The 10,801-nt window shown below is 59.0% G+C and overlaps 1 long non-coding RNA gene across 1 annotated transcript; it reads right to left on the bottom strand.

Annotated features, from left to right (window-relative positions):
- Nucleotides 1–7,281: 7,281 nt before the first annotated feature.
- Nucleotides 7,282–9,793, bottom strand: LOC137673855 (uncharacterized). The gene is made up of 3 exons (XR_011049783.1): nucleotides 9,713–9,793; nucleotides 8,122–8,467; nucleotides 7,282–7,772 (listed from the first exon to the last, which is right to left on the bottom strand). It is a non-coding gene; the product is annotated as an uncharacterized lncRNA (long non-coding RNA).
- Nucleotides 9,794–10,801: the final 1,008 nt, after the last annotated feature.

Here is a 10,801-nt window from a genome sequence, read left to right as displayed (position 1 = left end):
CTATCCGCCTATCCTTGGAAACTGCTTCTGTGTGGAAAAAACAATAATAAAACCCTCCCCCTCCTAAAAAAAGGAGGCAGAAAGTGAACGTGTTTGTCACACCCGGCCAACTGCAAAAGATTCTGTCAGAGGGGCCGCACCGGGCCAGGCTGCGCGCTGGGAGCTCCCACCAGACGGGTTCTCTCCCCTTTGCCAGGTACCCGGGAGACGCTGCCGCCTCGCCCGAGCCCCCTCACAGCGGGGCTGCCCTGGCACAGCCAGGGGAGCCCTGCCTCGCTTCTGCCCTCGGGAAGGGGACCACGAGAGACCCTCCGCGCAGACGGAGGCAGGGATTCGGTCCCCATGGGAAGACGCCGGGCTCCTCGCTAGCAGGAGGACAACTCACCTCCCTGCTGCTCGCAGCTCCTCGCTGGGGACCGCCCTGCCTGCGCCCGGCCACTCTTCAGCTGTGCCGGGAGCGTGGTCCGGCCAACGGACACTCCGGCCAAGAGACGATCCCGCTCATCGCAGCTGCGGCTAACTTGGCCTCTGGCTAATGCACGCTCCGGATGGCGGACGCCCTCCCGTCTCGTTCCGGCTCCTGCTCCCTCTGGTTCCAGCTAATCGAAGCTCCAGCTCCGCACTGAAGCCCCACTTCGCTTTGGCTCCTTCCCATTCAGCCCGGCTGCGGCAAGGTCCGAAAGCAATCGCCGTCACGTCGGCACTTTTCCTATAAAACCTCATAGCTGTAAGTCATATAAACATGGATTAGTTTGCATTATGGTTTAGTTAATATCCGTTCTAAAGTGGCGCACAAAGAAGAGCGAGACTCAAAGAGGGCGTACAGGGTCTGAAAAGCACCCTGGCCCCCGGAAACCATCTCGGACGTTCAGCTCGGCCGGCCCGCTGCGTGCGGGCCTCCCGAACTTCGGGCTCCGACGTGACCGGACCCCCGCCTCCGGGCAACGTCCACGCACCCTGCCCACCCGCCGCTTTCCCACGCGGCCCCCGACGCCCTCCCGCTACCCCGCACAAACGGCCCATCTGCCTTCTGCTTTTGGCTCCCAAACCAGCTCATGGAGCGCCCACTGCAGAGCCCAAAAACCCAGCTGCCGAGCCTGCTCTCGAGCCCCAAAAATGCAGCGCCGAGCCGGGAACTGCCGCCGGGACCAGCACCGCGCCGCCCCGGGAGCCGCCCCCGCCGCTCCGGGAAGCTGCGCCGGGATCGGCGCCGCGCCGCCCCGGCAGCCGCAGCCGCGCCACGCCGGGACCTACCGCCGGGACCGGCGCCGCGCCGCACCGGGAGCTGCCGCCGTGCCGCGCCGGGACCTGCGCCTGGACAGGCGCCGCACCAGGACCTGCTGCCGGGACCGGGACCGGCGCCACGCCAGAAGCCGCGTCAGAAGCCGCCGCTTTACCGGAAACCGCGCCAGGACGCGCCCCGCGCAGCGCCGCGACCCGCCCCCTCCGCGGGCCCCCTCCGCCGGGAGCCGCGCGGGAACCGCCGCCGCGCCGAGCCGGGACCTGCCGCCGGGACCGGTACCGCGGCGCCCCGGGAGCCGCCCCCGCCGCTCCAGGAAGCTGCGCCGGGACCGGCGCCGCGCCGCCCCGGCAGCCGCAGCCGCGCCACGCCGGGACCTGCCGCCGGGACCGGCGCCGCGCCGGGACCTGCCGCCGGGACCGGCGCCGCGCCGCCCTGGGAGCCTCCGCTCCGGGAGCCACCGCCCCGCCGGGAACCGCTCCGGGACCCGCCGAGAAAAAAAAAAAAAAAAAAAAAAAAAGGTAAAAAAGCGGCGGCTGCAGTACCGAAATTTGACCACAGGGTGGCAGCACAAGGCGCCGCCAGAGCGCCCCTCCACTGCGCATGCGCGGCTCCCCAGTGGACCCCGCCCATATCCTGCCCTTCGGGGCGGAGTCGCGCAGGAAACCACGCCCCATCCCGCCCCCCAGGGCGGGGTTCCGCTGAAGGCCACGCCTCCCCCGTCCTGCCCCTCGGGGCGGGGTTCCGCAGGAGACCACGCCCAGTCCCTCCCCTCGGGGCGTGGTTCCGTGGGAGACCACGCCTATGCTCTGCCCCCGCAGGGGCACGGCCATGCCCACTCCCGGCACAGAGGGCGGCTTGCCGGCCACTGCGCATGCGCGGTTGCCCAGGGGACACCGGCACCGCCCCCCACCCCCCCACCCCCCGCGCCCCGTTTAAGCGCCGCTCCCTCGGCAAAAGCAGCGGCGGCGAACTAAAACGCAGCCTCGGAGAGACTTTTTTAAAAGCGACGGCACAGAGGACGGACAAGATGCGGTTAAAAAAAAAAATAAGGACAGGGAGCAGGATAAAAGCGGGCACGGAAAGAACATTTTAAAAGTGACGGCGCCGAGGAAAGACAAACTATTAAAACAAAAGGGAAGAAATAAAGGCAGCAAACGGGATAAAAGTAGAGAGAAAATTTTAAAAGCAACCGTGATTAAGAAAAGAATGAGAAAAATAAAAAAAACTCGCTCCCGAAAACTAAAACGGAGGGAAAAAAAAACAAAAAAAGAGGTAAAAAAGCGGCGGCTGCAGTACCGAAATTTGACCACAGGGCGGCAGCACCTGGCGCCGCCAGAGCTGTGGCAGACCACCCCCCCACTGCGCATGCGCAGCTCCCCAGGGGACCCCGCCCATATCCTGCCCCTCGGGGCGGAGTCGCACAGGAAACCACGCCTCATCCCGCCCCCCAAGGCGGGGTTCCGATGGAGGCCACACCTCCCCCGCCCCGCCCTCTCAGGGCGGGGTTCCGCAGGAGACCTCGCCCAGTCCCTCCCCTCGGGGCGTGGTTCCGTGGGAGACCACGCCTATGCTCCGCCCCCGCAGGGGCACGGCCACGCCCACTCCCGGCACGGAGGGCGGCAAAGAGCCGGCCACTGCGCATGCGCGGTTGCCCAGGGGACACCGACCACGTCCCGCCCGCGTCCCGTTTAAGCGCCGCTCCCTCGGCAAAAGCAGCGGCGGCGAACTAAAACGCAGCCTTGGAGAGACTTTTTTAAAAGCCACGGCACCGAGGACGGACAAGACGCGGTTAAAAAAAAAAATAAGGACAGGGAGCAGGATAAAAGCGGGCACGGAAAGAACACTTAAAAAGCGACGGCGCCGAGGAAAGACAAACTATTAAAACAAAAGGGAAGAAATAAAGGCAGCAAACGGGATAAAAACAGACAGAAAATTTTAAAACCAACGTGATTAAGAAAAGAATGAGAAAATTTAAAAATCGCCCCCGAAAAATAAAACGAAAAAAAAAAAGGTAAAAAAGCGGCGGCTGCAGTACCGAAATTTGACCACAGGGCGGCAGCACCTGGCGCCGCCAGAGCTGTGGCAGACTCACCTCACTGCGCATGCGCGGCTGCCAGGGGACCCCGCCTACATCCCGCCCCTCGGGGTGGGATTCTGCAAGAGACCACGCCCTCGTTCCGCCCCTTGGGGCAGGGTTCCGACAGAGACCACGCCTGCCCCGTCCTGCCCCCTCGGGGCTGAGTTAAGCGGGAGACCACGCCCCTGCTCCGCCCCCGCAGGGGCACGGCCACGCCCACTCACAGCACGGAGGCAAGCGCCAACTACTGCGCATGCGCGGCAACCCAGGGGACACCGGCGCCCCCTTTAAGCACCGCTCCCTCGGCAAAAACAGCAGCGGCGAACTAAAACGCAGCCTCGGAGAGACTTTTTTAAAAGCGACCGTGATTAAGAAAAGGAGAAAATTAAAAAAAAATAGCTCCCGAGAACTAAAACGGAGATCGAGAAAAACACGTAAAAAGCGACCGCTGCTGCACCCAGCGCGGCCGGGGCGCCCCTCCACTGCGCATGCGCGGCCCCCGAGCTGCACTGCCGCCCTCCCGACGCGCGGGGGCGCCACCGCCTCACCTCTCCCACCGATTGTCGCGCGGTTTTACGCTCTGACACCCCCTTCCTTGGGGACCCCCCCCGTGCCCCACTTACCTGCCGCTCCGCTGCGTCCTTGCCCCGCCTCGGTGACATTCAGGTGCTCCAAATGACGTCATCACCACCCAGACCCCCTCCCTGCTTTTCATTCACCCCAAAAACAGGCACTAAAGGAGGGAAACAGCCCTGACCGCCACCTCCTTACTTTAGCGACGCCATTTACGCGTGTACACGCCCCCTCCTCAAAAAAGGGGAGCTCTGCTAGGAAAGTAAAGGGAGGGCACCCCTCCAAATGGCTGCCCCATCTCCCTCCCCGTCCCGACGCCCCCGGCCCTTCACCCCCCCACACACCCGACACCCCTTGCTGCCCCCACAGCCAGGAGCCTCCGGACACCACGCTGGTCCCTCACCCTCACAAACGCTTAACGACCTGCGGGCAAACCTGCGCCGGGGGTAGCCGCCGAGCCTCACGACACGCTTACGACAAGGCAGCTGAAAAACAGAACTCCCAAGTTAGACTCCAGCACGGGCAAAAAACAGCACAGAAGAAAGTAGAGGAACGCAGTCAGGATAAGAGCCAGGGGAGCAGTTGAGCTAAAGGAGGACTCTAGGTAAACAGGTCAGCTCGAAATACAACACATCCTTTAAAAGCCTGAGCGGTCTGAACACTTAACATCGGCGTCAGGACTCACAGACACCATTTTCAACTCATTCCTAACATAAAAGCTGTTGTAGAAACTGTCACGTAAGTTGTCGTAAAAGTTCTCACGAATTAAGCAGGTAAGAATCAATAGAGGTGAAAAAGAATTAGGAGTAGAATAATAAATACAAGTCTATCTGACAAACACGGGTGGGCTTTCACAGCCCTTGGATATTCTTCTCAAAGCTCCTTTGTATAATCCTTGTTAAAGAAAATCGGCAGAGTCCAGGTCTCCAGGTTTGCCGATTCCTCATTGAAGCAACTCGGAGTTGGACCACCACCGCACTGAATGGTACCTGACTCAAAGTCACTATCGGTTTATATAGAAACTAAGAAGTAGTTACATCACAAACTTCTCACGAGCTTCTGTTAAAAATCCACTAACTACTTCCATTCCTCTTTCTTCCTTCGTCAAGCGCCCACAAAAGTCCATTGCCAGGAGTCCACGAAAGTCCATTCTATTCCGTTGCTGAGCTGATCTTTATGCTCTGGTACCACTCCGGCTCCGGTCGAAACCCCCCCCAACCTTAATCTTCTTCCTGTAATCGGCGTCCCGCCTTGATCCGGGTTGACCAGTCTCGTTTCCACTGCCAGCGTCTCCTAAGTATTAACCTAAAATAGCTAAAGTCTATTTAGAGCTTTATTTCTATTAACGCCTATTTCTAAGTATCCCATATTTCTGTTAAAGTAAAGAAAAGGTTAACCGTACATCCCTTTTACTAAAATCATCAGAAGGTAATACTTCTAGGCCTACTCCTGCTTAGCTACTCATTAAGCTTTGATTGATGATTTGTTCCGTCATAAGTCAGGATTACACAAGGAGCTCTGAGAACAATATTGACAGATTGTGAAAGCCCACCTGTGTTTATCAGATTGACTTACATTAATTATTCTATTCTTAATTCATGAGAACTTCTATAACAATTTATGTGAAAACTTCTACAACAATCCTGACCTGTGACTAAACCAATCGTCAGTCAAAGCTTAATGAGCAGCTAAGCAGGACTAGGCCTACAAGTATTAATTTCTGATGATTCCAGTGAAAAGGATGTACGCTTAACCTTTTTTACCTTAAAAGAATATAGAGTACTTGTGGAAGACCATCAGCCTGCAAACAGCTGTGCTTTACTTGCAGAGCAGGGGATTCCCTTGGGAAGGCTGCACTGAGAATAGTTCTCCCTCCCTTTTAAGATAAAGGAGCCCTGAGCAGTTCACGGGGCCCTTTGAGGCGTGAAAGAAGTAAACGTGTGTGTTGAAGGGCAGTTCTGAAGACAGAACTGAAAACAAGGAACGGCTGTTGATGTTCTGAGCCCACAACACTGTGGCTCTTCCCAGAAGGGGTGATGAGCACTCAGCCTGTGAATGTTGATGTTATCTCGAACCCCCCAGGCCGGCTCCTGCATTTCACTAGGGCAGTAGAACAGCAGTAAAGGAGCCTGAGGCCTTTGGCTTTCAGCCCTCGCCTCCCCCCTCGCAGAGTCCCTGCCTTCTTTTCCGCTCGCCCCAAATACAAATAAGAAGCAGTAGAAATAAGGTTCTAAACAGACTTTAGCTATTTTAGGTTAATACTTAGGAGGTGCCGGCAGTGGAAAGCAGACCCTGGTCAAGACGGGACGCTGGTCACGGAGAGAACATCGAGGATGGGGTGTTGACCGGAGCCCAAGCGGAACCAGAAAATAAACATCAGCTGACCGGTGGCAAAGAACGGACTTCTGTGGACTCTGGAGGAAGTGAACTTAAACTAAACAAGATAGTTGTTAGAGCTATAAGCATAGGCATGGATTCCAGTAAAAACATTCTACAAAACTGAACAGTTGCAAGAAAGCGCATCAGATAATAAAAAAAAAATAGCAAAAACCTGCAGCAAGCGTTTGCCATGGTTTTTATGAAGGAGTGCAAATTTTCCTTCCACCCCCTGTGTGAAAGATCACATGCAATCTACAGATCCACACAGCACCTTACTAAAAACATACTTAAGCCTGGTCTTTATGACCACTTTATGTTCTTTTTTACTTTATGAGAACAAAGTAATCTGATAGAAGATAACGCTTTCTAAAGCTTTTTCTGTGCTGTTACTCTAGAGGCAGGCTCTAAATATCAATTCCTGTTTTAAACGCTGTATCAAGGTAGCTGACATTTTGAGATATCATAAATTTGTGCACATATACCTCTGCATTTCTAATTCTCAGCAACCAGATGGCCTGCTACTGCCTTTTAATTTCTTCTTTGCTCAAAACCTGAGGCCCCCTGAAGAGTCTAGAGATCTCAAATAGAGATTTCCCGACTGGGGCTCCCCTTTGGGCCAACAGAGAGAGATGAAAGAGCAACTGAAATAGTTAGCGGAATTTTATCAGAAGCTCGTGAGAAGTTTGTGATCTAATTACTTATTAGTTTCTATGTAAACTGATAGTGCATTTGAGTCAGGTACCATTCACTCACTGCGGTGGTGGTCCAACTCTGAGCTGCTTCAATGAAGAATCAGCAAACCTAGAGACCCGGGCTCTGCCAATTTTCTTTAACAAAATTTGGCACCCCAGATGGGACTCTAGGACACCGCTCCTCGCCCTGTACGTCCCGAGGCAAATGTTCTTCTTATGGCGCAGCTACCCATCTGTCCTTGGAAACCGCTTCTGTGCAAAAAAAAAAAACCAAACAAAAAACCCCACAATAATAAAAAGCAAAAATGGAATAAAAATCAAGTTGAAACATCCGTTTCCACCATGTTTCATTCATTACATTTCTACTGGCATCTACGTGCTCAGCAGTTAACTCTACTGACGCCACATATGACTCAAAATCTAGTCGTGCTTATAAAAGGCTATTTCCAACTTGCCCATAAAATTAGCAGGAGCAAACAGAAGACAAAAGCTTGACCCTAAAGAACGTAACAGGCAGCCGTTCATTTATCCGAGATGAAAGTTCTTTCTTTTAGCGGAAAGGAAAATGTTCGTGACTACCAAGGCACCGCTTCAGGAACGAGGCAGGCTCGGTTAACTGCAGTTTTTCACCAGCTTTTCTGCGCTGGCGGCGAGTTTGCCTTTTCTCTGGGTTTGGCGTGGAGTACCTGGAGCGTCCTTGACCTCACTAACATTTCTCCCCGCTCCCCCAGCCCCGTACGTGCCATCACCTGAGCAGCGAGCAGAATCGACCACGCAGGATTTTCGTCACGTGATGCAGAAGGCAACGCTGGGGGAAAAAAAAAGGAGGCAGAAAATGAACCTGTTTGTCGCACCCAGCCGACGGCGAAGAGACGGGGGAGGATTCTGCCAGAGGGGCCATGCGGGGCCAGGCCGTGTGCCCCGGGAGCTCCCACCGGAAGGGTTCTCTCCCTTTTGCCAGGTACCGGGGAGCCGCCGCCACCTCGTCCAAGCCCCCTCGCAGCGGGGCTGCCCCGGCACAGCCGGGGGACCCCCACCTCGCTTCTGCCCTCGGGAGGGGGACCGCAAGAGACCCTCCACGCAGAGAGAGGCGCGTGGCGTGGATTCGGTCCCCGAGGGAAGAGGCCGGGCTCCCCGCCGGCAGAAGGGCAACTCACCTCCCTGCTGCTCGGAGCTCCTCGCTGGGGACAGCCCTGCCGGCGCCTGGCTGCTCTTCAGCTGTGCTGGGAGCGCAGTCCAGCCGACAGACACTCCTGCTCGTCGAAGCTGTGCTTAACTTGGCCTCTGGCTAACGCACGCTCCGGACGGCGGACGCCCCCCTGTCTCGTTCCGGTTCCCGCTCGCTCCAGTTCCGGCTAATCGAAGCTCCAGCTCCGCACTGAAGCTCCGCTTTGTTTCAGCTCCTTCTCCTCGCAAGCTCCAGCTACATGCAACAGCCCGGGCTTCGGCAAGGTCCGAAATCAATCGCTGTCACATCAGCAGTTTTCCTATAAAACCTCATAGCTATACGCCACATAAATATGGATTAGTTTGCATTATTGTTTAGTTAATAACTATTCTAAGCAGCACACAAAGAAGAGCGAGACTCAAAGAGGGCATACAGGGTCTGAAGAGCACCCTGGCCCCCGGAGACCACCTCGGACGTTCAGCTCGGCCGGCCCGCTGCGTGCCGGCCTCCCGAACTTCGGGCTCCGACATGACCGGACCCCCGCCTCCGGGCAACGTCCACGCACCCTGCCCACCCGCCGCTTTCCCACGCGGCCCCCGACGCCCTCCCGCTCCCCCGCACAAACGGCCCATCTGCCTCCTGCTTTTGGCTCCCAAACCAGCTCACGGAGCACCCTCTGCAGAGCCCAAAAACCCAGCTGCCGAGCCTGCTCTCAAGTCCCAAAAACGCAGCGCTCCGCCTCTGCTGCCAAGCCCAAAACCACACCAGCGAGTCCCCTCTGTCAGCTCCCGAAAACGCACCGCTCACATCTGCTCCTGAGCCCCCCGAAGCGGCCGCGGGAGCCTGTTCTCGAGGCCCAGGAACACAACACCTGGCCTCCGTTATTCGGGTCCCAAAGCAGCTCACCCCGCCGGCTTTCTGACCCCCCCTGCAGCCCCCACGTGCGACGCCGAGAGCTGGGGGGGCTGTAGCCACCCCGCAGCCCTGCGCCCCCAGGGCCCCACAGGCAGTTTTGGGGAGCGCTTCGGAACCGCGCAGGGCCCCGCCCCGTGCCCCTGCGGGGCGGCACCACCGCAGCCCGGCCGGCGCTTTATTATCGCTCTCGCAGGCTTTACTTCGCCGCCATCGCCTGCACCGCCGCGCCCGCCCCCCAAACCCCCCCCAGGCCCAAACGCCGCCCCGGGGAGCCGGGCGCAGCCGCCCCGGGAGCGCAGCCCCGCCTGCCCCCACGACCCCCCCGGCGGCAGCAGCCGGGACCCTTTCCCCCCCCACACCCCGTGCGGGCACCAGGACCCGCCCGGCGCCGCCAGAGCCCCCCCCGGGCCGCCGCTGCCCGACCCGCGCCGGCAGCGGCAGAGCCTGCCCGGCCCCAACACCGGGCAGCTGAGAGCCGGACGGGGCTGCCCCTGCTCCCCCCGACCGGACACAGGCTCGGCCTCAAAATCTCCCGACGAGCCCGGGGCAGCGTTCGGCCCGGGGCCGCTTCTGCCCCCCACCAGCCCCAGGCGCATAAAACCCAGACCCGCCCCTCCGACTTGGAGGTCCCACCTGCAACTCCCGCCGTGCCCACGGCCCCTCACCTGCCCCAGAGCAGCACCAGCAGCCACGCGGCCCACAGCGTAATGAACCTTAGCGACCGCCCGCACCGGCGCCCCCGCTCTTCTGCGCCCGCGCAGGCGCCTCGGCCCCTCCCCGCCCCTCAGGGTCCCGCCCCTGCCCCGCCCCCTCAGGTACCCGCCCCCGCCCTCTCCGTGCCATGCCACGCCCTCTCCCGGCTCCGGCCCCGCCCCCTCAGGGAGCCGGGCCCGTCCCTTCTGGGGAACCTTCACGTCCTCCCACCCCGGGGGCGCCCAGCGGGCAGGAGAGACCACCCCTGCACCCGCCAACGGGGCTCGCTCGCCTCACGGGTGCTTCTGGCCCTTACCCGCCGCCGGGAACGGCTCCCCGCACACCGCCATGCTGCGGCAGCAGCAGCCCTGCTACGCACCCGTGCGGTGCCGGCGCTGCAGTACCGCACTTCGGCCACGAGGCGGCAGCAGCAGCGAGGGCGAGGCGGGCGGCGCTCGCCCGGGGCGGCACCGACGCTGTCGTTTCGGGCTTTGCGCGCCGAGCGCTGCCGGTACCCTGCACGTGGGGCAGCAGCGGCGTTTCCTTACCGGGAGGCAGCAACGAGCGCGGCGGCAGCACCCCACGGGGACCGCAGCATCGCATTGCTGCGACCAGCGGACGGCAGCGTGGATCACGGGGGCACCACTGCGCATGCGCGGCTTGCGAGCTGCACAATCTCCGCTCTCCCTTTCTGAGCATCATCAGGATGAGACACGACCGCGCTGTCAGCCCAGCTTCTACCATCCAAAGACTCTACTTACCAGGGGTACAGGGTTAAATTTCTCTGCCCCTTTTCCCACTCGCAGCCGTAATATTCATTGCCTCTGTACCAAAAAGCATCCAAGTGGCTCGAGCACTTCAGTCATTTGAATTTGACTGCTTTAAAACTCTGGTGTTTTTTTTCTGCCCACGCCCCCGCTATTACCTAGGGAGGAGAAGCAGTAACAGGTTCTCCCCCCCCCCACCCCGGAGTAAGCCCCAGGGATTGGTGTATCTGTCTGCATGTGGCATCAGGGTTGTAGGAGCAATAGCAGCGAGTCAACAGATGATGGCAAGAGATT

Source organism: Nyctibius grandis, chromosome 26 (assembly GCF_013368605.1).
Source record: "Nyctibius grandis isolate bNycGra1 chromosome 26, bNycGra1.pri, whole genome shotgun sequence".
NCBI lineage: Eukaryota > Metazoa > Chordata > Aves > Nyctibiiformes > Nyctibiidae > Nyctibius > Nyctibius grandis.
The sequence above is the reverse complement of the archived record's forward strand: the minus strand, read 5'-3'. Positions and strand labels throughout refer to the sequence as shown.